General features: G+C 38.9%; 1 protein-coding gene across 4 annotated transcripts in view; it reads right to left on the bottom strand.

Annotated features, from left to right (window-relative positions):
- The window catches only part of PCDH17 (protocadherin 17), a 129,035-nt gene that overhangs the window by 61,008 nt on the left and 42,554 nt on the right, over positions 1-25,473 (bottom strand). The gene's annotated exons all lie outside the window — the stretch shown is intronic.

Raw genomic sequence — 25,473 nt, 5'->3', positions numbered from 1 at the left:
CAAAGACACATTCCACCCCTCTTTTGCACTTGCTCAGTTTGTAGCTGAAGCACTTCTGGCTTTGGTCCAGGGTGCCTGTGTATAGCTTCATGAGCCAAGGGAGCAGAGGGTAAGCAGGGTCACTCAGGATCACTATGGGCATCTCCACATCACCAATCTTGATTTTCTGGTCTGGGAAGAAAATCACATCCTGGAGCTTTCTATACAGACATGAATTTCAAAAGATTTGCACTTCATGCACCTTTCCCAACCATCCCATGCAGATGTTGGTGAAACATGCTTTGTGATCCACCAACACCTGCAACACCATGTAGAAGTACCACTTGCATTTTATATACTCTGAAGCCAGGTGGTCTGGGACCAGGATGGGGATGTGTGTTCCATCTATTGCTCCTCTGTGCTTAGGAAACCCCATGGTAGCCAAGCTGTCCACTGTGTCCTGCACATTTCCCAGAGTCATGTCTTCCAAAGCATCCAGGAACTGATTGCCTTAGCTACCTGGATCGCTGCAGCCCCCACTGTAGATCTGCCCACCCCAGATTCGTTTCCCACTAACTGGCAGCTGTAACAGCTTGCAAACTTCAACAAAACAATTGCCAATCACTTGTGAACTGTCAAAGCATGTCTCATTTTAGTATCACAGTGCTTCAGGGTGAGGGACAGCAAATCACAAAGGTCAATGAAAGTGGCCTTCACTTGAGGAAGTTCTGCAGCCACTACCGGTTGTCCTATACCTCCAAAACTATGTGGTCCCACCAGTGTGTGCTGGATTCATGTCTCCAGAACTGGCACTTCCCTGAAAGCAATGCATCCAGGGCAACCAGGAGCTCTGCATTCCTGTTCTCCAGTTCTTCAGTATCATTGTCCAAATCATCCACATCCATCTCATCCTCCCACTGGCTTTGTCTAATTAAATAGTGTCTGACACTTCAGGAAGTGGCCATAACACAATGTGCAATGCCTTTAAGCTTTTCAGGATCCATATAGTGACCTGCAGTGGCATGAGCCAGGGCAGACTTTGTGAAAATGGCACAAAGGATGGTGTGAAATTCCTTGGCCATATATTTGTTTTCCAGTGGCAGGTGGGGTGGGAGCACTGCACTCTGTGATGATGACACCAGACAGCCACACGCACTTGCAGCACATTTTTCCAATAAGCCACTGGCACAAAAACCCTGAATGAAATGGGGCAACATGCACTGTAGGATAGGTACCCACAATGCTTTGCTGATGATGTTGAATGTAGGTAAGGCAATGGAGACATACTGAGTCAACTGTCTAGACATTTGCGGACACTCATCTTTGAATTTATATACTCTAGCAGCAAAAAGTCAACATCAATAAATTCAAGTTTATTTCATAGTGTAGCAGCAGCCCAAAATTCACCAACATTTGTCATCTTCCAAAATCCCAAACCCCAAACACATTCAAACCGCTCATCAAGGTTGAAGACATATAGATGACTCTCTCCCACTAAGGAATGATTTCAAGCCGGGGAAAAAGACTGATGTCAACCCTCAGTGCTTGTAGTATTCAACTGTAATTTAAACAACAGCCCTGGTGAGTCACAAGCTGTTTCTGGCTTATTTATGAGACCTAGCCAGAGAGGATGGTGCAGTACTGTGATGACTCAATTATTTCTTTCAAACAGTTTCCTGCACTAAAAGTTCTGTACATGTCAGTACTGTTCCTCATCCACCTCAATTTCAACTGGAGACTGTTCAGAGAGGATGAGACATAATGATGGAACCTAGGTTTATATCATCTTGTAAAGAGATTTTATTGTAACTGCCTATAGGAAGACTTGAACCTGGAATCTTGCACACTTAATAAAGGAGAATGTACAGTCTGAGCTAAAATTCAGCTAGCTGTCAGCAAGACTGTAGAAGAGACTCATTCTTCCTCCATGTAAGTGATCTAGGTGCCACTACATGGGACAGTGAACCACACCTAGGTGTGTGGGTTGCATTTATCACAAAAAATTAGTCCAGGATGAACAGCAGCTGTCTTCAACTGAATCAAAGCAAAATTGAAGTAATGATGATGAAAAAGGAATCATTTGAGAAGGTAATCACGGTACCAGCTTTTCTGAGCACCTGAGACATATGCACTAGATTTAGAATGTATAAACTCTCAGGATCTTATACTCTATTCATCATCTGGATAAAAAGGAGAAACGACAGTGAGAAATGCCTTCTTTCACCTCAATCATAAGAACGGTCAAACTGAGTCAGACCAAAGATCCATCTAGTCAGTGGTGACTAATGAGAGAGGTTTCACTGGAGGCAATGACCACATGCTCCTGCCCTGCCCCCTCCTTTGCCTTGCTCTTGCCCGTCCCCTGCTATGTCTCCACCCACCTCTTCCTAATATTTCATCACTATCAATTTTTATGTCACTGTTTTGGCATTCTAACTCTGTGAAAGAGCTGGAGAGAGCTACTCTGAATTTATCAGTTATACTACATAGACCAAATGGCAGGATGTCATCTAACAATTACATGATTGGCAGTCACCACAGAGAATAAGCATATCATGTTAATTCTCAGCATGCATCACTGTGGAACTCAAGCTTAGTTTCATAGAGTTGCAGGTATCCTTGTCCACTTTTGAGCTGATCAGTCTGACAGTGTAGTATACGAGGGCTTTAAAATCAAACTTGCAGGGTTTTTTGTTTGTATGTTTTGTTTGTTTGTTTTTCAGATCTGGAAACCCCTGATTATGGCATTGATGGAACTGCTTGATTAAATGAAACATAGGAGAACTATGTCAGGTCAAAATGACAAAAATTGTAGACTTTGTAGAAGTGTATTTTAAATGCAACTATAGGAATGGGAATATTTTATTTTAAGGTTGCAATAGAATATTTTAAAATAAATATGAATTGCAACTCAAGTTTTACAGTAATGATCAAGAACCTACATGTGAAACAGACAGAAACTGGTCACTCCCTGAGAAAGCAACTGCCATAAAACAACCAGTTTGAGATGTCTCTACTGTACCATGAGAGGCTGACAAGCCTGGTCCTATGGGATAAATTCTGGAGCAGGTACTGGACTAATGAACCTAATCTATCAGGTGTGGTGTCTGATGCAGCCCCACCCACTCCCCAAATAGCCCAGACAATAAAAGCAACTATTTTTTTGATTTTTAATGAAAAATATGACTGAAAAAAATAACTATAAAACTTCTCTAAAAAGACATGAGGGGAGAGAGAGAGAGAACAAAATAAGGACAGTACCAAGGAGACTGTGTAATCCAAGATAAGAACAAGAAAAGAAATGAGTCACTGCAGTTGGGTACACTGTCTATTATTTACCCTCAGAACCATCCGAGATGGAGGATGATGAGCATGAGGCCCCAATCAATACTGTTTTCCAGAAGACGGCAAAAGCTCATGATTCAGGTGCCTTGATTACACAAATAGGAATATTAGGAATATGTAGCTGCTACTTCAAAAAAAATCCCCCTTCACAAAGCAATTACCACTTTCCTAACCACTAATATGCTGCGTAGTGAGGCACAGTAAAGCAGATCTCAAGACAGAGATGTTGATTCTACCTTAATGGCCTCTTCACAGTCTGATTCTTACATGGTGTAGGTGCACAACTGTTTCACTGCTTTGAGTACCCATGGGTCAGGACCTTATCTGAGCCCATGCTCTCTTTTCCTTCTACTAAATCCCACCACATCCCTTAAGCTAGGAAGCAGCAGGAAGTGTGAAGCAACATCAGTTTAGGGTAGGTGGCAAAATAACTGGCATGGAGTCCAAAATGGGTCCATTCAAGTACCTGTAACAGGAGTGGATGTAAAGTGGTCTAGCAGCTTAAGATGTGATAAAATATTTTAACACAATATGGTATATGAAATCCAGAATATAAAAGTTGAGATTTTATATGTTTGGTTCCAAAATACTTAGGGTGCGTCTTCACTAGTAACTAACTTTGAAGCTAACTTTGAAGTTAGACACTATATCGAAGTACCCAGCAGAGCATCTACACATATTTTCCCTAACTTTGAAGTAGGGAGCCCAGTTCAAAGTCCTTACTCCATACCCAGGAACAGAGTAGTGTCCTACTTTGAAGTTTAACTTCAAAGTACAGTGTGTGTAGACACTCCACTTTGAAGTTTCTTACTGCAAAGTTGTAAGCAACTTGGAAGCTATTTTTGTGGCATAGACACAGCCTAAATGAAATAAATAAAAATCCAGCAATTTTAAGACAAAATACTGAGCTTTCAAAATATTTTTACTTCATTTAATAAAAAATGAGAAAGGAAAGGTTCATTGGGAGAAAAAAAAAGATACTTCATAAATTATAAAGGAAACTAGAAGCACATTCTATGGCAATCTGAATTGCAATCCAAGATGAAACTGTAGCTGTTGCATTTGGAAGGATATGTGCTGTTTCTCATGGGAAAACTAGTGGTATGTGTGACAAAGTCATAGAGGTATTTGGGATTGAGAAAAAAATATTAATAGCTGAAAGTTACACTCCTGAGCAGTGACTGGCAAAGATAACTACTGAAAGAGGTCTCTGAAATAACCAAGAAAGCCAACGGTCAGGTAGGAGGCAAAAAGATGTCACAGCACAAAAAATTAAACTAATTTATGGTATTGGAAATTTATTTCAAAATACTTCCTTTGAAATGTACCTCTGGCTATATGTTACTCAAAAGCAGATGTAATCACTAAACATCTTTATGATAATTTCGACTCTTGAAGGGTTTCCCAGATCTGACAAAGTGGGTCTGTCCCACAAAAGCTCATCGCCTAATAAATTATATTGCTAGTCTTAAAAGTGCTATAGGACTGCTTTCGTTTTTTGTTTGTTTTGTGGGCTCCTGAAGGCAAAACTCATAAGCAGGGAAATGGTAGCTTTTATTGAGTACTAACACTGTCAGAATATTCCAGAAAGAACTAAACTAAATATTGGACCTTTCATAACCATTGTAAGAACAGACATATCTGTCTGACCCTTCAGACACAGACATAACCAAGGGGGGATTATTTTCATAAACAGGCGCTGAAAAAGTCAACTGAGTCACAAGGAAGGCTAAAATCTTGAGAAATGACACAACCTGTGTGTACATACACTTTTTAATTCACACAGATGTAGATTTTACATGTTAATTTTTAATTAGTGTTGTAATAGCTGAATCAGTGCTTACACTGCACTCCAATGACAATTCATATTTATACATGCTTCTATCCCATTATTCTGAATGTCAGTGAGCTCTTTTAAGTACCAGCTTAGTCCTGCTTAGAACAGATATTAAAATATATACATTAGGAAAAAAATAAAGCAGTTTAGTTTAAGTATCAGTTTGTTTTGGTAAAATTAGGTGCTTGCCCACCTCACTGCTTATGAACATACACCAAAAAATGTCTGAAAGATAGTACTACAATATCGCTTCAAGAAATACATGGTAAAGTGCACCCCCAAAAAAGTGAGGGACAGGTCCTGAAGATGATGAATCATGTCAAAAACAATTAAAAATACCTTAGGTTCAGAGAAAATAAGTTTCTAGATATCCTTCTTTAAATAGGTTCACATGACAATGATTATATGCCATGTAATATAATTTTTAACTTGAAACTCGTTTACTTTTTTATTAATTTGGTTGACAGTACTGCTTCCTACCTTTCCTGATAATGACAATACTTAGTGTTTATGTTTATTAAAATATAATTTTACAATGTATATGCTATAAAAACAAAGGGGAGAAGTTCAGCAGGGACTATTATGGGATATAATTTATATGTTACTTCTGAATATGACCTTTTTGTTCCTTTTCTTTCTCAGATAAATATGTTTATTTTAGGCCTATGAAAATCCTGTAGACGTTCATGTTTTGCATACCCTGTTTTCCTGATGTGTCAACCCATATGGTCCCCTCAAGAAGTAGTCTCTTTAAAAACACATGAAGCAAAAAAGAAGTCTGCACTGTGGATATCAAGATTAAAAATAAAAAAAAGATGACCAGTGCAAGTTGGTCACAACTTGACAAAACTTAAAATAAAATAAAAGCTACTATTAATATCTCCAAGTCACAAGGTTTTGACTGGTGTACCACATAGCCAGATTTATTTTGTAGGGAGTGTTTTAATATGCACCCAGAAGGCTAAACACTTATAATAAGGTAACTTTGAAGATGGGAATTTATGCAACATATTCTTTTCTTGGAGTCCTGCTCCATTTGCCAAATGTGCAGCCTCCTACTTCATTCTTACATATGTGGGCCTTTTTAAAAGGCAGAATATTCATGGTTAATAATACTGATGCTGTGAAATATTTTGTGAATATAGTGCAAATAATGGCACATGCTGAGCTATAATGAATGTAATAGGGCAGGATAGGGCCCCAAGTTTCCTAAATACATATTTATTTAATAAGACTCTCTGGCTACATGTACACTGAGAGTTTTATGGACAAAACTGTGGTTTTGTTGACTAAGCTCGTAGAGCATCTGCACACAAAATGCATTTTGTCAACAGAAACTGACAAAAAATCCGTGTAGACATTCTGTAGGGCCCTTTTGTCGACAGAGCAGATCAAATGTTTGTGGTATGTCAACAGAAGTTTTGTCGGAACATCTCTTCCTACAGTAACATCTGTAGATAGATGTTTCTAGTGTAGCATCTATGTTTATTTGATGCTGACTGATTCAAAAACACAAGGACTAACAGTTGCTTAAGAATCCATTGGTATTTAATCAACATAGAAGAACAGTCTTAGATTTAATAAGTTAGATTTAATATTATCATGAATTATTTCAAGCTACCAAATAATATAGTAATCTCTGAAGGTTAGCACTATGAAAAATATAGACACCACATATTGAAATTAATCCCTAAAGTAATGTTTGCAATCATTCATTGGTATGTAATTCATGGAACTTTTAACCGCTTAAGTTTCCAGCTAAACGTGCTAATTATTTTGACTTTTAGTTTGATTCCCATATACTCTTTGGCTAATAGTGAACATTTTCTGTCAATCATCTGAGTACAGTAATTCTGTACAATCTGGCTTTTTAGACCAAAGCTACATGTTGACTTCAGATTCTAATTTTAAATACTAAGTGCACTATTTTTATAGCTTTTAGCACCAGAGATACAGGCTGAGAAGGATTCCAGAGCAAAGGTAAACAGGTGAATATTTAACTAAAGTTTGACAAATTAAGGACCCTGTGCATGGCCATTTCTAAGTTTTTGGCTAGTGTAGACATGGCCTCTGTGTCTTATCTCTTAATTTCCACATCTTTACAGAGGAATAACCCATTTAGGGGAGAATCTGGGCCTATGTTTTCAATAGCTTCATCAGTGGTAAAGTTTAACTTTATACACTAAACTCTGTTTTAACTGATATTGAAGCAACTGGTACTCTCAAATAATGGGAATTAACAATAACTACCACCAAGTGCTATCCAGAACCTAAGTTTCTTCTTCTTTTGGGGGGTGGGGGGGCTGTGCTGCTCACAGGTGATGAAGGGACCTATCCCACCCAAGCCATCAATGTTACCTCCCCTTCTTAAGAAGGGACTGGTGCTGGGATGTGGGTGGGGAGCCGAGACGATGCTGCTGGATCCGCAGCTCCGCATCCCTCCTTGGACCTGGGCTGCAGAGGCTCCAGGACAGCTCAGCAACTGCCACCTGTGGGGTGCAGGAGAAGGGGAGAGTGCCCCTCCGCCACGAGCCAGCCCGCTTGCGCAGCAGCAGGGGCCAGGGCCTGAGCCATTGAGAGCTGCTTAACCCCAGAGAAGAGTGTGGCACAGTGGGTGGCTGGAGCACAGGGAGTCAGTATGGGCCAAATCTCAGCTGCTGGGAGTTGCTGACCCTGAGCAAGGAGTGAGGAGTAGGCTCTCAGGCAGAAGTGGTGCTCCAGAAGCCAGGCTGGCGAGGGCTCCGGGGAGGGGAAAGCTGCTGTAGTGAGGCCCCCCAGTGTTGGAGAATGGGCAGCGAAGGGTTCCTCTCTATTATTTGTAATATTTTATCATCCAGACAGCTCCTGGCACCAGGTCTGCTGGATATGGAAGAGTTCACTGTATAACTAAACATTCTTTTTACGTTGTTTTCTTTCTTAGCTGACTTAAACATCCTGGCTTTCATTAACAGTGTGATAGGTATTTTTCTCTCCCTCCTAAAATAAATAATGCATTTTGACGAAGACCTGGACATACTGACAAATAGTTTATTTTACTTTCCTGTATGATTTTCCAGCATGTCTACTTCTCAACTGTTTCCAATAATTTCTACTTCAAGTAAATACTAAATAGTTGCATAACCCACACACAAAATTTGCTGCTATTCTTCTTTTTCTAATCTATTTTCTTTTTAATACACAAAGGCTACGTCAAAGTAACCAATTTCGAAGTAAGGACATCGAAATAGGCTACTTCAACGTGTATCATCTACACATCTTCCAGGGCTGGTGCTGTCGACGTTCTATGTCGACGTAGCAACAGGGAACATCGAAAGGAGCCGCCCCGTAAGGAAATGCAGAGTGTCCACACACACAAGCGCTCCCTGTAGAAATAAGGGGCCGGCAAAGCCCCAAGCTGCTCCCTTAAAGGGCCCCTCTCAGACACACTTGCCCTGCACAGCACAAGATCCACAGAGCCGACAACTAGCTGCAGACTCTGTGCATGCAGCATGGACCCCCAGCTGCAGCAGCAGCAGCCAGAAGCCCTGGGCTAAGGGCTGCTGCATGCGGTGACCACAGAGCCCCGCAGGGGCTAGACAGAGCGTCTCTCAAACCCTCAGCTGATGGCCGCCATGGAGGACCCTGCTATTTTGAAGTAGCGGGACGCAGATCATCTACACACGCCCTACTTTGACGTTCAACGTCGAAGTAGGGCGCTATTCCCACCTTCTGATGGGAATAGCGATTTCGACGTCTCACCGCTTAACATTGATCTCATCGTCGAAATAGCACCCGGCACATGTAGACACGACGGGTGCTATTTTGACATTGTGCCGTCTACTTTGAAGTAGCCAGCTAGTGTAGACGTAGCCAAAGTTTCACAAAAACAGAGGAGAATGGTGACATCTGGCAGTGAATAGAGAAAACTTATAGTAAAATTATGCTAAGTCAATTTACATCTGTAAGTAAAGATTATATTCAGGGTCCTACCAAAGCTACGGCCAGGAAAAACACATAAGAGACTGTGAAATTTGGTCTTTTCTGTGCTTTTACCCCTTACTACACAGATTACATGGGGGAGATCAAAGTTTCTCAGACTGGGGGTCCTGATCCAAAAGAGAGCCACAGGAGAGTCACCAGGTGCTTTTAGGGGGTCATGGTATTGTCACTTGTACTTCTCTGCTGACTACAGAGCTGGGCAGCTAGAGAGTGGCAGCTATTGGCCAGGCACCCTGTTCTGAAGGCAGCATCTCAACTGCAGCAGTGTAAAAATAAGGATGGCAATACCATCTCTATGTGCTGTTGTGACTGTGGATCTGCCTTCAGATCTGGGCTCCCAGGGAGCTGCTGCCTATCTCCAGCTGCCCCATGCTGAAGGCAGTGCTACCATCACCAACAGCAGCAGCATAATATTGCAACCTTCCCATAAAAACATTATGACTATTTCCCATAACTCCTTTTTTGATCAGGACCCCCACAATTATAATAGCATGAAATTTCACGTTTATATAGGAAAATTGTTAAAATTGTTAAATTATGATTTTTTAAATCCCATTACTTTGAAATTATCCCAAATTGACTGTGTATTTGATAGAGCCCTAATTCTATTATAATAATTCTATTATATTGATTCAAAACAGGAGAGGGAGGGTCTTGTCTGCTACTTTGGCTAGTCTCTACAGCACACAACAAAGTGCACTATCACGTACTACAATCTTCAGGATGACAAAATACATTTCTGTGGGGTTTTTTTTTGTTTTGTTTTTTAATGCTTAAAAACGCCATTCACCAGAAGGTACACTATATGACTTTGTGGATAAGGTGTCTTCTGGTTATTCTTCAGGATATTAGATGTATCATGGTTGTTTCCCTTTTTCTCTTTAGTTTTACATGCTTCAAAAGTAATTTTCTTTTTTGTTTCCTCTCTTTCTCTCTTCTCTGTCCTTACACACATCTGGAAAGTTAAGAAAAAATCTGTATTTGCATTCTAAGAGATGCAGCTGTAGAGTAAGTACTGGTTAGATTCACAAATGGGATTTAGGCAGTGCAATGCTGAGTACTGAAACACGTAACTCCCAGGCCCCCTGATGTCTAGTGGAATTCACAACCCTAAGTTAGATATCCAGAACATGGTTTTGGATAGCTTTTAAAATGTCTACGAGAGCAGGCCTCAAAGACAGATCAGCAGGGAAATACCTAATTTGGAAATTCCACTTGGAATAAGCTGATGGATAGTGTCTATTCCAGCTGTATACATTCCAGTTGCCAAAACTGTAGGGATCTTGGGACTTTAATGGAAGTAATGTAGGCACTTAAGGATTTTAGGTTAGGCAGCAGCTAGCAAGGTCTGTGAATGCTAGTGGTAACTGAATGTTAGACTTAGGTGACTAAAGTGGTAGGTGCCTAAATCCCTCTGTGAAAATATCTCAATATCTTTATTTTGCTAGCAGAAAGATTAAAAGTAAAAATCTATTACTAAAAGCCACAGGCCAAATTCTGTTACAGAGAGGTGGCTGTGTTAGTCTGTATCTTCACAAAACAAAAAAGGCCTGTTGCACTTTAAAGACTAACAGAATAATTTATTAGGTGATGAGCTTTCATGGAACAGACCCACTTCTTCAGATCTGGAAATTCTGTGTTTATGTACACTGATGGAAATCTGGAATCATTCCAATGACTTTTCAATGGCCTGAAAGCAGAATTTGGCTCTATATCCTTCCTATTGATTTTAAAGCATGTTCTGGGGTTGCATTGGGATGTACATTGTCTTACTACAAACAAGTTAAATGTCTGCTTGAGACAATTTAAAACACAAGAGATTTAGTGAAGAATCTTGGAGAAGATTTTCAAAGGCACAAAGGGCAGCTAGGTGCCTAAATGCCACTGACAACCAAATTTGTCTTTGCAACTCTTTCCTCTTGTATACATAAGGATGCAGAAAGAATGAATAAACCAACATTTAGTAATCATCAGCAGTTCTGTATAGCTAGAAGGCACTTTCTCAGACAATAACTAGATAAATCTGACACCAGGAATTGGAATACACATAAACCTATAGGGGAACACTTTAACCTCCCTGAACATTCAATAATGGATTTAAAAGTAGCCATTCTTCTACAAAAAGATTTTACCACAATATTGCAGAGGTAATCTGAATTGGAACCCATTTGCAAATTCAACACATTTAAATTAGGCCTTAAGACAGAGATCAATTATTTTATGTGTTCCAAGGGCAAATTCCCCATCTTTGATATTCAGAGAAATGGCATACACTCCTCTTAACTTAATTTCCTTCACCTACTGCTCCTATTAGTGACAGGTAACCCCTTTTTTTTCCAATTGTCTCCTCCAATAATTTGAGGAGGTGGAGCTTACCCACAAAATCATTTGTTAGTCCTTAAGGTGCTACAGGACTGATTGCTATTCGTGAAGCTACAGACCAACATGGCTACCATTCTGAAACTAGCAAAACTAAAAAGCAGTCATGTAGCACTTTAAAGACTAACAACATAATTTATTAAGTGGTGAGCTTTTGTGGGATGGACCCACTTCTTCAGATCATAGCCTTACCAGAACAGACTCAAAAATTGTTATCAAGGTTGACAAATCAGAAAAATTGTTACCAAGGTTGGCAAATCAGAAGAGCAGAGGGATTGTGGGCGGGGGTGAGAGTTAAGGTTTAAATAAAACATCAAAGTAAGTAAAAAGCCCTTATAATGGGTCAGGTAATTGCTGTCTCTGTTCAAACCATGTGTTAATGTGTCAAATTTGAATATAAATATTAGTTCTGAGCATATACATATAAAATGGTTTTAACCAGTCAGACAGCATCCACACTACAGTGATCTCTCAATAGATGATCTTCTGAAACTTGCAAGAAAACTACTTCTGTTCTTATTTAATTCAAATTAAGATGGTTGAAATCATCATTTTTTGGTCTGCAAAAGTTCAAAGCTGTATTAAATAAAAGTTCCATTATAAATTTTTGAAAGAATAATCATAATATTTTGTTCTTAGTTATGAACAACTTCTATAGCTGAGATGTTTGGACCTCTGGGGTACTTCTGTAGTATAGTTTGAACTGAATAAGTGAGAGAGCAGAAGAAAATTATGTATGTGCAGTAGAGGCAAGCTGATAGTGCCCAAGGCAATTTTAACTTTTCTTTGCTAGAGGTCACAATTTTAAAGCCTTGCCTAAAGAAGTTTAGCCAGAAATTTTTAAATGGAAAAGGTGTTTTTTCACCCTTTTCAAAATTAAAAGAGCTGAAGGGAATTCGTTAAAACTTTCTGAACAAATTTGTCATTGGACAAAGAGCAAGTATTTAAAAAATCAGTCCAAAAGCATAGGAATTCACTTGAAATTGTACTGCAATTATTCTCATGGCTAACACTCCCTAAAACTGTTAGGACTACATCCTAAGTATATGCTCTTAACCATACATACAGAATTTACACTAATGATGGAATATTGCTGGTAATTTATGAAATAATTATTGCAAAGATACAGCAGACAATTTTCAAAGTTTCTCAGAAAAAAATTCCTTTTTCAGATTAGAAAAAATAATTTCAATAATATTAAAAATGTACAGATTGCAGGTCAACCTTAGAAACAGAACAAAGCCTTTTAGTGTGGTCTTTGAACAAATCAACAAAAATGTCAAAAAGGATAAAGGTCAGAACCCTCAACATTAACAGGTCACAGACCCTATGAGCAACAGAAATAATGCATGGTCTTACTGGCCACATCTACACGAGCGGCTTTTCCTGGCAAAACTGGGCTTTTGTCAGAAAAACCCATAGAGCGTCTACACAGCAAAAGCACCTTGTTGACAATGTGTTGACAAAACCCAGCACATCCGCTGACAGTGTTATACCCTTCCCTATTCAGGTATAATGCCTTTCTTGACAGTGTGCTACTGACAAAACAGCCATATAGATGATTCAGGGCCCTTTTGTCAACAGACAGGGCTTCCGGTTCACCAGGAAGCTGTTTTTGCAGAGCTGCCAGTCAGCCATTCTGTTGAGAGAGGGCCTGGCAGTCTGGCTGCTCTCTGTCAACAGAGCAGATTGCTCTTTCAATCTACTTTTATGTGTAGGTGCAATCTGTCAACAGAAGTTTTGCCATGAAATCTCTTATGACGGTCACTTCTGTTGACAGGGACTTCTTGTGTAGATGTGGCCTATATGTGAGATTTAGGAACAATGGATACATACAGTGATACACTTTTTACAGGCACTCACACTGCATAGATTATCACAGCATGAAGAATAGTAACAGAGAGTAAGCCGTGGCGAGTTTTTTCATGTAGTTGATGGATCTCCATTCCAAACGACTAAATGTAGTGCCTTGCATGTTGAATAGTAACACTACATGAAAAAACTCGCCAAGACTAGCACAGCATGAAGGATGGTGCAGTCCTGAAGGGATTTCTGCTATACCTGGCCTTCATAGTTTATAAGATTTGTTTGAACTTTACTTCGGCAGGTGAGGCACACAAATATTTCATCCAATGAAACTGCCAAACTTAATGTTTACATAAAAACTGGTTTGAGTTATGCAAAAGGAGGAGGGTTGAATTTAAATAATCAGTTAAAAAAGCCAACTCTATCTTTGTTATCTTTTTCTTGTGTGCCCACTAATATGCTATTTATAAACCAGTAAAATTTAAAATCTTTTTTCTTACAAAACACTCTTTGGTAGAGTATGGTTATTATATAATACATTTTAGCCAGCAGCAGTTTTTACTCTACAATTATTAAACTCTACTAAAATAGAGATAAGTGCCTGCCCTGGCATGAGAGCACACTTGCAAACTGCAGTCGCTTTTACAGTCTCGGAACAGGCATAAGAAATAAACAAGATTGAATTTTTCACACTGCTCCTATAATTCAATTTTTTTCTGGGATTTCTTTAAGTAATAAACTTCCAGAAACTGTTAGTTAATAAGATACTCTTAAAAAAAGTTAACATATGAAATATTAGGAGTCATAGGTTATATGCTGCCTGGTTGCCTTGGGACTATTCATGTGAGTAAGGGTAGTTGTCCTAATTTTCTACAATACATTTCTAGCTTAATAAATATTTTCTAATGCCATGATATAACTTTGTTATACTGAGAATATGTTCCTTTCCATTCCACGTTGCAGAGGGGAACTCATGGAATTCAGTGTAGCTTGGCATGGTGCTTGGGGGCTACTATGTATTATCATCCCCTAGCAACCCTTAGCCAGTGTCAGCTCCTCTGGAACACACATACAGCAGAGCTGCAACATAAAAAAGTGCCTGTCACCTTCAGAAAAGGGTAACAGTCAGAGAACATCAGTTGTACATAGAATGTTCTCCGTAAAAAAAACCTGTAACATGATGAAATATGCACCAGAAATTCCTGCTCCTCTCAGAAACAGGAAGTCTCTTTCACATCATGTGAAGCCCACATGGGGCAGGGTGATTATATGAGTACAGCAGCTGGGATGAAAGGGAAGTAGTAGTAGGAAATGGAAGCCAGCTCAACTGCCATTTTGGATTTAGGGGTAGCTGATAAGTGTGTGGTGGCAGACAAAGTGAATACATCAGCCTCCATGGGCTTAGACCCAACATGTAATTGTAACATGTAACATGTAATTAGTATTAATCAGTTAATGTTGTTACAGTACTGTGTCTAAGCAAACCCCTCTATAAATACTAAGTAGCATTATTGGATTCCATGGATTTTTGCCTTGGAGCAGTCAGCAGTCCATACCTCCTGTCAGCACTGCACCACAGCCAGCCATGCCTCAGAGAGGAAAAGCTGTTCATAGACAAAAAAGCCTGGGGATTAGTCAATGGAAAATTCCTCTTTCTGTACATGTTTAATGTAGGAATGAAGGATATGGCCCATCATCACATTTAATTATGTATATACTATAATTATATAATACATGTATTTTTAGCTAAAATGAATTCCACAGAAGAAACTATAATGAAGGAAGCAAATTCTATAAGTGCACCAAAGCAAAGACTTTCTCAGAAAGAGAGTAAGGCGTACAATCCTACATGGGTTTTATGAGGTCACCATGCATTCATATGTGTATGCCTAAAACTCGTACTAAAAAGTAACCACAACAGAATAGCTACTTACCATACCAAAATGTATAAAACCTAAAACAATAAGAACTGTCTCTTTTTTGTTGTCTTGCTCCAAAGTTGCTGATCTCTCCATACCTACACTTTTATTTCATTTACAAAAAGAATCTGAAAGAACACTGTTAGCTCAAGATAATAATTTTGACACAGACATACTTCATATTACTGAATACTGTGAGCCCTTTTTCTGCTTTTCCTCTAGTAAAAAAAAAATCTCTACTATGAGAAATACTTATGAACTCTAAGACTTATAAGAACCAATCACAGTGCAATGACTTTATTTTTGACTATAGTTAAGGTGGTTTCAACATAGGGATTACAGAAATAGGTACAGGGGCTGAAATAGGGGTAGGATGTAAGGATATTAAGGAGCAAAGGTAAGTGACTTCTACATTTCTAGCTTTCAGAAACACCTGTAGAAATGAGCATCCAGAGCAGAGCTCCCGAACTTCACCCTTTACTCCCAGAGTTCAAACACAAGGCCAGTTCCTAAATAGTTATGGCAGGAGTCTGAAATCTGCGGCTCCAGCACAGCATGTGGCAATTTAAGGACTTCTTTGTGGATCTTGATGCTATAGTTTCAAAATTAAAACCTACTGGTTGTTTTTGATAAATGGTGAACATCTAAAAGCCCCAAAATGAACAACTCAATCTAAATACCAAATGAACTGTGATCTCAAAGCATTGGATACCTCTCCCTAGCTTCCTCCAGAGATAAAGGAAAGGTTCAGGAAGACATTGGCACAAACACATACGTAAAGCATGAGGAAATAGAATATGTAAAAAGTTTGTGAACATCCTGCAGTAAACATGTGTCACACTACAAATCATTGTGTGCGCACTGTCCTATGGCGGGGAACAGGGACATCTACTTGGGGGAAAGTGGGGACAGATGCTAGGGGATTGCACTTAGCTTGGTAGTCCACAGGCAGCACAAACAGGCAAGTCTCTGGAGTAAAGGGCAGCTGGGCCCAGGCCAGGGGTTAGATGGGGGATTATGGGTTTGGAAGAGTCCTATGAAAGATGTGAGACAGGGCTCAGCAGGCAGCAGAGACAGGAAGAAGGGAACAAGGAAGGTGAATCATGGAGGAGGGCTGGTAGGACTGGATTAACTCTTTTGGAGACCAGGGCTATTAGATTTTGTGGTGCCTCTAGGCTATGGGGTGAGCACAAAAAGCATAGGTTCAAAATATGGGAGAGTTTGCTCAAGGCGGGGCGAGAAGGCTGGTGTTTGAGATGGGGTGAGGGTGCTCCAGCTAGGAGTGCATGCTCTGAGTTGGAGCCTGGGATGAAGGATTTGGGGTGTTGCAGGAGAGATCTCCAGGTTGGGGATCAGGGGAGTGTTGAGGGGGCTCAGCCTGGCCCATTGATGGATGGGGGCAAAGAAGTTAAGTGCTCAGGACCCAAGGCAATGTAAAATGGCCTGGAAGCCTCAGACCCTTTTAAATTACTCAGACAGCTGTGGCAAGTAGAACCCCCACTTTGGGGACACTTAACCTCACCACCACCACCACGCTCCATTCTTTCTGCCTGTGCCTTCTCTCAAAAACCAGAGCCACAACCTCTCTACCTTCTGAGAGGAGGTGGAAAAACGTGAGCTGAGGGGAGAAACCGGGTGGGGGTAGGGAATTTGGCCACCACACTTTGCATAGGTGTTACTGGCTTAGAAGAGAAGGAATGCTTTTTACAACATAATTTTCGAATAATTTTGTAGATATATGAAACTGATCTATCTATCTATCTGTCTATCTATTTAAATATCTGGTGTTACTTTGCTATTTAGTCATGGTAAATTAAAAACTGGAAGAACTTTACTCTAGATTCTGTTTATTTGACTTTTCAATTAGTTTTTGATTTACAAATAAGTGATTTCCATCAAGTTTTAGCATTTGTTTGGGAAGAGGTATTTGTATCACTAAGCTGTAGCCTTTATCTTAATCGATCCTCTCTTTGGGGAATGCGGGAGTTAGCTAGGCCAGGATTGCAGATTGGCGGAGAGTCTCAGAGAGGTAGACATGTTAGTCTGTATCTTCTCAAGACAAAAAAAGGAGTCCTGTAGCACCTTAAAGACAAATAACATTATTATTAGGTTATGAGCTTTTTTGGGACTTCTTGGAATAGGTGACCCACAACAGCAACTAAGAAACAAACAGGCACCAAGTTGCCTGGGCATCTCTGGGGTGGGGTGGGGTAGCTATCCCTAGTGGTTAAATGGCAGGTCAAGTCACTTTTTGGAAAAGAGAAACTCATGATGGGTGATTTCAGGGGGAGACTGCGGGAGGCAGCCTCAGGCCAATGGGTGAGGATTTCCAAGGCTTTAAGTGATGTATACCTCTCATGGGGACTCAAGTTACAAGCTCTGAAAATCCTGTTTATAGAGCAGGGTATTAGAATGTAGGTCTGTGGTATACAGGCTGGTGGCAGGTGGGAAGGTTTGGCAATGGGCTTGGCATAATGTGTACGGCTATTAGAAAGTATGCTGTGCTGTACTGAATACACTGAGGTATTGAATGGTGTCAGGTATAGAATAATATATTGTTTTACTTAGAAAGCTAAGGATGTATCTGTTGTAAATCCATTTACTCCAGTGAAATTAAATGGGGGTTGGGGGAGGAAAGTGGCTGTAGATTTCATTCTCTTTTTATACTGCTGCAAAAATATCCAATGGCTTACATTGTTGCAGAACCTAGCCCCAGGACTCCTCCCTACTTACAGCCTCCTATCCTGATTCCTGCCCGCCGCACATATACCTTGCCCTGACTTCCAGCAGCTCGCTCACATACCCCATTGCTGATTTGTTTTCTAGTTGTACTCTCTCTAATCTCCTTGAACACTTCACAGTCACTATCACCATCCCAGTCAGGTGGTCAGTAGTATATCCCTATTCCAATATTCTTACTAGTCAAGTATGGTGTTACTAGAGATTCTGCGATGCAGTTTAGTTTATATAAGATTTTTACTTTATTTGACTCTATGCATTCTTTAACATAACAAGGAGAGATTAACTCTTGTGGTAGCTAGGAAGATTAGATTTCATGGGGTTCTCTGGGCTGCAGAGTGGGGCCAAAAGGAGGGATTCAGAGTGTGGATGGGGATGTGGGTTGATGCAGGGGTTTGGGCTATATGGAAGGGTCAGGGGCACAGTCTCTGGGACAGGTCTGAGGATGAAGCATTTGGGTTTAGGAGGGGGCTCTAGGCAGGGAGCAAAGGGTTTGATGTATGGGAGTGGATTCAGGGCTAGAGGTATGGGTGAAGGAGCTGGGATGGAGTTAGTGTGTGAGAACTAGCACAGGGTAGGAGACTGGGGTGAGGATGTGGGGATCTGGACAGAAGATAGTGTGTAGGAGACGGCTTGGGGTAAAAGGTATGACTGTTTCTCATCAGAGCCTACTGACAGCACAAAATTAAGAAACCTTTGGAGCTGAACACATAGGCCATAATAAATGTTCTAAAAGTCTTAGAGTTAATGAAAAGATAACAAAAATATGTCTTTGTGGTTCATAAAAGTCTGGAACGCAACAGTTGGTTCTTATTCTTAAACTAAAATTTCCATTGTTAAAAAGGACCTGCATTACCCAAATATCTCATGGGATGATAGAAACTGATTTGGTCAGAGACAGCTGGCTAGGTAGGTCATTTTCCACGAAACAGCAGCTTTATTGCTATCATTTCCTATGGAAACTGCTTACATAAAACTGCAGACATGGTTGCTTAAAAGACAGAAGTCAGAAAAAGAATCGAAACACCAGGGAATGTAGGTAAGTAACATATCTAATAGGGATAAAACCTCATTTCTTTTGAGCCCTATCAAAAGTTGCTAGTTTCTACACTCTACACTTGTACAAACTGACACTTCAAAAACAGAATGAGAAAAGTCCCAGGTACATCAAAAGGTAAGAGGATCTATGTATGAACAATGTGTTATTGTTCTGGGTCTGGATAACATTGAATCTGATGAAAGTGAAGAATGGGCATTGTGTGCAAGTCCTGACATACAACAGCAAGGTCGTCTCTTACCTGACCATGTTAGGGATAACCAAGTTGTAGTGGATGATACTCTTGTACATAAAGATTCTTAGGTGGCGTCAGAACAAGTAGTGCAGTCTGACAGTTATTCACATTCTGGGCACAGAGAGAATGTGATAGATGTTCTGTCCAGGGGGAAAAACCTATGGGAGGAAGCAATGTTGAACAAAATATTTCACAGGTTGTGTCAGTTTTGGGGAGACTCCCAACCTGAATCAGTTTTTCAGCAGAGGCAGTCATCAAACTGTGAGGAATTGTGAGAAGGCATTTCTGCACAATCTTCTTGTTTGGCTCTCTCATCATATTAGTGTACGTGTATAAGAAAAGCACTGATGATGGTGTCAGAGACCAGAACAGAACTGTGCCTGATCTTTTCTCACTGACCATCAATGAAGGGTTGATTTTTAGTTAACTGAATAGCTCCCAAATGACTTTTAATTATCCTGGGGGCCTCAGGAATTATGATAAGGCTGTCAGTGGGGAGATCAGAATAATTCTTTGTTAAAAATTCTGACAATCTTGTGCTTACTATTGGTGTAATCAATACAAATAATCACTCTTGCTCAAAGAGTAGAAAAAATCAATAAACAAGCTACAGCAGACTTTAAGGAACTTTGTTCTGTGGATAAACTCAAGAGTTCAGAATATTCTTTGAGATGTTAAAAAAACTGATAATCTTTTTTTCACAAGATTGTTGCACATAGGGCTACTTCAGTTCAGATGCATATGTATTTTTGTTGTAAGAATAGTAACAGAGAGGTAGCCATGTCCGCCTGTGTTCTGACAAAACAAACTAGCAGTCATGTAGCACTTGAGAGACTAACAAAATAATATCTGATGAACTTTTGTGGGATAGACCCACTTCTTCAGATCAACAGCATTTCCAGTACAGACTGACAGATATATAGCACAGAAGTAAAAAAATAAAAATATAAATATAAAAAAAGGAAGAAAAGAAAAACTGACAAATCAGATACATGGAATTGAAGGGAGAGTGGGTAAAGGGACAGATACAAATAGTCTTGCCTGAGATCATTATGAATATCAAAGAAAGGGAAACAGTCCTTGTAATGCATGAGATAATTGCTATCTCTATTGAGACCAAATGCTAATGTACTGAATTTGAGCATGAACTCCAGTTCACAAGTTACCCTTTGCAAGCTGCTGTTAAAGTCTCTTTGTTGTAGGACACTTATTCTCAGGTCTCTAACAGAATAGTCTGCTCCATTGAAATGCTCACAAACAGGTTTAAGTATATTAAGATTCCTAATGTCTGCTGTGTGTCCTTTTGTTCTTTGGAAAAGTATTTGCTCAGTTTGTCCAATGTACATAGGAGAGGGGCATTTCTGGCATATGATGGCATATATAACATGGATTGAGGTACAGGAGAATGAGTCTCTGATCTTGCAATTAATGTGGTTATGTCCAGTGATGGTACCTCCAGAATAAATACGTGGACAAAAGTTGGCAACAGGGTTTGTTACAGGGAAAAATTCCAGGATTAGTATTACTGTGGTATGGCCTGTGGCCACTAGTGAGAATTTTCATTAGGTTAGGAGGTTGTGTATGTAAGAAGGTAAAGTATGGATTTGGGTTCATTCTTAAGTACCTCTTATTTTTCCTCAGGGTTCATTTTACCCCATTATTCTGTTTAGCTGTGTTGTGTATATTAGGGCAAAACTGCATTCTCTTACAGAGAAACCTGGTGTGGAGATTAAAGGGTTTAAGGGAACTTCCTTTTAATCTTCCTCTCCTGAGGCTTCTCCATCATAGGAACATAAGAACGGCCATACTGGATCAGACCAAAGGTCCATCAAGCCCAGATACTCTCTTCTGACAGTGGCCATTGCCAGGTACCCCGGAAAGAATGAACAAAACAGGTAATCATCAAGTGATCCATTCCCTGTCATTCATTTCCAAAGTCTGTCAAAAAGCAGCTAATGGCACCATTCTGGTTCATCCGGTCTAATAGCCACTGATGGAACTATGCTCTAAACTTTTCTGTTAGTCTATAAGGTGCCACAGGACGCTTCGTTGCTGATGGAACTATATTTTTTTCTTGTAAGAATAAAGTTTTTGTTAACTAAGCAATGGTATTTATGCAGATTTGTCCTGCAATGGAATATGAGTGTGGATGAAAAGTAAACTTTGATACCATATACTTGAAATTAAAATACCACACCTTGTGTTACAGCAAATATTGAACAGACAATGAGGTTGAGAGACTTGATCTGAAAAGTAATTTTTACCCAAAAACAAATATTTATATAGGAAAAAGCAGAAAACACACAGGACACAAACCAAAGGGGAATTAAATAGAAATACTGCTACATTCTACCTAGGAAAAGGATTTAGGGCTTATGAAAAAATAATAATAATAATTCCAGCTCTGCAGATAATTGCAAGAAATGGAAAATAGACTTCTAGGATGCACTAACAGAAGGCTGAAATATAAATTATTTTCTTTTGTATTAGCCATTGTCTGGATATAATTTAGATTATGATTTTCAGTTATGGTCAGTTTTTCCAGGAAAAGATATTGCCCTTATATTTAAACCATCGGCATCAAAAAGGATGAGTTCAGTATTTAAAAACAGAATGAAAAATACTATCAACTATTTCAGTTGGCAAAGAGAAAAGTTTCACGATAACTTAACAGGAAGTCTTCAAAGTTGTTAAAAATATTTAACAAATATTTAACAAAGAGAAGTATTTCAAACTATTCTAACTGATGAAAGGGTTAAAATAACAGGGACACAATCTACAAATGAGCCATAAACAAAACTTCTGGCAAAACCATCAGCATATAGAATAAGTTGCTTAGTAAAAATAGTGAATCAGATAGCATAAACAAGCTTAAAAGACTGCTAGACATTTTGCTAGAAAAAGAGGATTTAAGTATACAGCAGGCTGGCATGACTGAAATAATTTAAGATACATGCTTGTTTAGTACACAAGACTTATTGCTACAGTAGCTTTTTAAAAGACTGTGTTTGGTTTTCTTTTTCATCCCTCCCATCCCCAAAACCAAATATCCAGTTTTGGTAAAAAAAAAAAAAAGTCCCTCTTTTGCAGTATCTCTCATGTATAATAGTATTGAAGTCAGGGTAAAATGAAAAGTGCTACCTGTAGAGTTCCCCTTCAAATTCAAACCTTTTCATCAGCAGATCTATTTTGGCTTTGATCTCCACTGTTTCTTTCCTTTGGTGGAAGTCAAAAAGCGAGCTGGGTGGCAGAAGATCCCCCTCTCCAGACAGAAGCTATTTCTCCTCTAGACATTTTTTCATAAAATTTCCCATTTTGCTGCCACTGTGCAGCTATACAGTTGGTAGCACAAGTGTAGCTCAACCAATGACATTTATTACACTACAGGTCAAAATGCTTGGAAATTATGTACACAAAATTGCAGACACAAACACATGCCGAGAGTTTCAAAAACCTAAAATTAGGTTCCTGAATCATTTAAGCGCCATCTGACATTAAAAAAGTGCTGAACACCTAATAACTTGAACTGACTTCAGATTAACAAAAGCCTTTTAAAACGTATTTAAACAAACATAACCTGGATTTAATTTTTGTTACAAATTAATGGTTTTCCATCTCTGAATACAATCTAGAATGATGATAGAGCCAGCACTTCTGACACCACTTGGAGCAGCTGGCTTTTGGCCACACTTCCATTTCCTTTATCCTGGAAGATAATTTTTTCTTTATAGAAGACAAGGCACCCCCCTTTTCTTCTTCACTATCTTACTTGTCATACAACTCCTCCCCAAATTGGCCCCTTCATTTGAAAAAGAAAACCCATTTACTGAAGAGAAAGAATACGTTGGTGCCTGTACAACTATTGAGCCCACTATGTATCACATTAAAATTAAGAGAGAAACAATAATTGATTCAGTAGGAACAGAATTGGGCTCTTGGTTTTTATTTCTTCAATGATCTCTGTATGGATGAACCTGTGTGTCTATATGAAGTTCACTAAAGGTTTGGAATCTCAGACTACATAATTCTGCTACTCATTTGTTACTGAAGATTTTGCAGGAAAAATGAATATTGTTAGCCATTTTATTTACATGTGAATAATAATAACTCCCTTTGCTATCTCTATATTTATATTTAATGTGTTGTGCAAAGCCCCAAAATAGATTTACCTAATATCTCCTGCTCATATTCAGCAACAGATCACACTTAACATTCACAGTTCAAGTTCTGTATAAAAAAGAAACTGAAGAATTAATAGGATCAACTTGTTTTTTGATTAATAGAACCCCTCATCCAGATATGATGACAAATACAAACTTCTGAATGGCTTTTTTGCATTATTGTAGAAATAAACAATACAAATGGTAAACTAAATGTGCTTGCTACTCTTCATATATTCTGACTTGTATCTGGCTTAAAGTGTTTCACATGTTGCTGCGCAAAATTCGGTAATATAAACTCTGTCTTTTAAACTTTTTCTAAAATGTTCCTGTTTGCTTAGGTTATTAGGACATAACTAATTCCACATTTTTTAAAGTCTTTCATAGTTCCATTGTAATTTCAGGTTACCTGTTATTTTGAAGCCTGAGACCCTGTCCTCTGTTTTCTATACAAAAGCTGAGAAACTTACATCCATATTCCAACAGTTTCATAAAAAGAACGAAGTCCAGTACTGCATCTTTACACAGATCAATGTCAAAAATTATAAGCAGAGTCACTGTGGTAAAAGGTCAGGAAAAATATAATCTTTGCGGCATTTATTATTTGGAAAACATGGCCTTGTATGAGGCAAATGCTGCACTACAGAAAGAATAAGTTATACTGCAGCACTGTAACTACTGCACACAACAGAAATTATACGGCAATCTCAACATGATCAGAAATATGAAGTACAGCATGTATTTGCTGATGAATGTGCTACAGCTTAGACTGTGCTAGAAGCAAAAATCTAGTTGCAATTAATCACCAATTAATAAAAAGCTTATAATGTATTTCTGCTTAATTATACATATAACTTCTCATTAAGAATGACTTAATTAATCAAATTTTAAATATCCTTGACATTGTGAATCACTTTCCAAATGACAGACTAAAATGACTAACAAATATGTGACATTAAATTCAAAAGAATTCACTCCTTCGTTTTCTCATTGCTTTTGAGACTATGGCTACGTCTACACTAAGAGGATTTTGTTGGCAAAATGGCTGTTTTGTGGACAAAACCCATGGGGCATCCAGATTCCCAAGGTCTTCTGTCAACATTCAGTCAACATTGTCAACACCTCCCCACCTACAATAATGCCTCTGTTGATTGAGATCTGTCAACCAAAACCCAATCTGGGCATTTCAGTGAGGGCCTCTGTCAACAGATATGGGTTATAGGACACCAGATAGCCCTATCTTCTGGGCTTCTAGTTGGCTGTTTTGCCAAAAGAGTGTCTGGGCAGTCTGGCCACTTTCTGTCAACAGAGTAGATCGCTCTTGCGATCTACTTGGCAGTTTTGCCATGATCTGTTAAAAGAATTTTTGTCAGAAGATATCTCCGAAAAAAACTTCTCTCGACAAATCCCTGTAATCTAGACATAACCTATAAGCAAAACAGACAAACACAAATGATGATGGAGCACTTAGCTAGGCTGACATTGTTAGGAAATGTCACATCTCATTTGATACAGAAGATATCATAATTAGTGAAAAAGCCTTTGAAAAAAATGAATTGGACAGAGACTTTGAGGCAATAAACGTGATTATTTATCAGAATGTATACACACAGAGCATTGCTGCTGTCCTCATATAAATCACTTCAAAGACACTTATCTGCATCATTCTTAAATTTGAATGAAATGATTATACTGAAATCAGATAATGCCATTATTTGACAATTTACTTCTGATATTCCTATGAACAGTGAAATCAACATTACAAATGGGAAAATATAGACATGGACTGAAAAATTATTCTGTTTTATTTTTTCTTGTATCCCAGTTCTTTTCTTAAAATTCACTCCAAACTATATGATGTATGGAAATAACTGGATGTTATTTTGTTTGTTGTGGTAATCATATTTAATTTCAATTTTCAAGGCATGCCTAGGCATAAATAGAGTACACTATACATTTATATAAATGTCCATAAAAACAAAGTATACTTTAAGAATCTTGGAAAGCTGATAATTTGTAATGATTTTTTAAAATCTTCT

Source organism: Carettochelys insculpta, chromosome 1 (genome assembly GCF_033958435.1).
Source record: "Carettochelys insculpta isolate YL-2023 chromosome 1, ASM3395843v1, whole genome shotgun sequence".
Classification (NCBI taxonomy): Eukaryota; Metazoa; Chordata; order Testudines; family Carettochelyidae; genus Carettochelys; species Carettochelys insculpta.
The sequence above is the reverse complement of the archived record's forward strand: the minus strand, read 5'-3'. Positions and strand labels throughout refer to the sequence as shown.